At 41.0% G+C, this 1,490-nt stretch overlaps 1 pseudogene; it reads right to left on the reverse strand.

The window, feature by feature from the left end:
• Nucleotides 1–883: 883 nt before the first annotated feature.
• On the reverse strand, nt 884–979 carry LOC113180355 (U6 spliceosomal RNA; annotated as a pseudogene).
• Between the last annotated feature and the right edge of the window lie 511 nt (nt 980–1,490).

Raw genomic sequence — 1,490 nt, forward strand, 5'->3', positions numbered from 1 at the left:
ACAGAACCAAAAAGACTGTCAGTGACTGAATATTTTGATGAAATTAAGGAAATTATTGTTATAGTTTTAGATGTTATATTGTGGTTGTCCGAAAAGAATAGTCTTTTTAGAGATTCATATTGAATTATTTCCAAATAAAATTATATGATTTCTCTGGATTTGATTCAAAATCATGGTGGCGGGGGAGGGATGTGTGGAGGTATACGTGAAAAAAAGATCCTGCCTGAGTTGGTAATTGTGGAAGTTGGTACTGTGGGTGACACTGTGATGAGACACCAGATGTCTCAGGAATGACATATTTAATTTCTCGGCTATGGGTATGTAGCAGATGGTCTTCAGCTGTTAGTCCTCTGGGAATTGCTAAGCTGAGGAAAGGTCACATCTCCTTCTGGGGGCAGCCTGCATCCAATGTCTGGTTGGTGACCAGTGTAAAGGCCAGACCCTCCCAGTAGCTTGAGGCAACTCTTGAGGACCAGCTCCAGAGCTTCCCGAGTGGCTGGTGAAGGCAGCGACTGGGACTGTGTGTCAGCTTCCTGCCTCTCTCTTTCTGCCTGTTTCTAATCTTTTCTCTTTCACATGTGCTTATCCCAAAAGCATTCCCCCCAAAAATCACCTGCAGTTTTATGTCAGAGTCTACTTCTGAGGGAACCTAAACTGGAGAATTTTTGGCATTATTCCCTTTACTTTTGTGTATGTTCAAGTTCCCACAACGAAAATTTAAGCCAGGTAAAGGATTGTGCCAAACTGGATTTGGTGGTGAGGCAGTAGTGATAATTGACCTCTACAGTTCTGGTTTCTGAGACTGAGTGGTGCCATCCATTGAGCAGGGGATGCAGGATGAGGAGCCATTTGGAAGATAGATAAGGGGTTAGTTGTTCTTTTAAAAAATATGGAACACTTCATGAATTTGTATATCATCCTCGTGCTAGTCTTCTCTGTATCATTTCAGTTTTAATCTATGTGCTGCTTACGTAAGCACCAGGAGTTAGCTTTAAACAGGACAAATGTGAGGCACCTGAAGAAAGCAGTCTGGGCTGGTGATATAGATTGTCAAGCTACAGATAGGTCAGAAAAGGAAATAGTGGTTAAAACATCCTTTTTTTTTTTTTTTTTTTCATTTTCCTTTTTGGAACCAGGGATTGAACCTAGGGCCTGGTACATGTTAGGCAAGTGCTCTTAACACTGACCTACATTCCCAGTCCAGTTTATGATGGCTTAAATGACAGATGTAAATTTTATTTAGCCTTGAACTGTAGTTGCACAATTACAGTTAAATGTTCAAGTACCTCATAGAGTGGCAATTAACCACTCTCGATGACCGGAACCACATTCTACAATATTTACTTATTGTTATTGTTTTTGCAGTACTGGGGAGTGAACCCAAGGGCACTCTACCACAGAGCTACTCCCCCCAGCCTTTTTTTTTTTTTTTTTAAATTTTGAGACTAGGTCTTACTAAGTCAACTTTGGACTTTGGATCCTCCTGCCTC

This window comes from Urocitellus parryii, chromosome 6 (assembly GCF_045843805.1).
Source record: "Urocitellus parryii isolate mUroPar1 chromosome 6, mUroPar1.hap1, whole genome shotgun sequence".
NCBI lineage: Eukaryota > Metazoa > Chordata > Mammalia > Rodentia > Sciuridae > Urocitellus > Urocitellus parryii.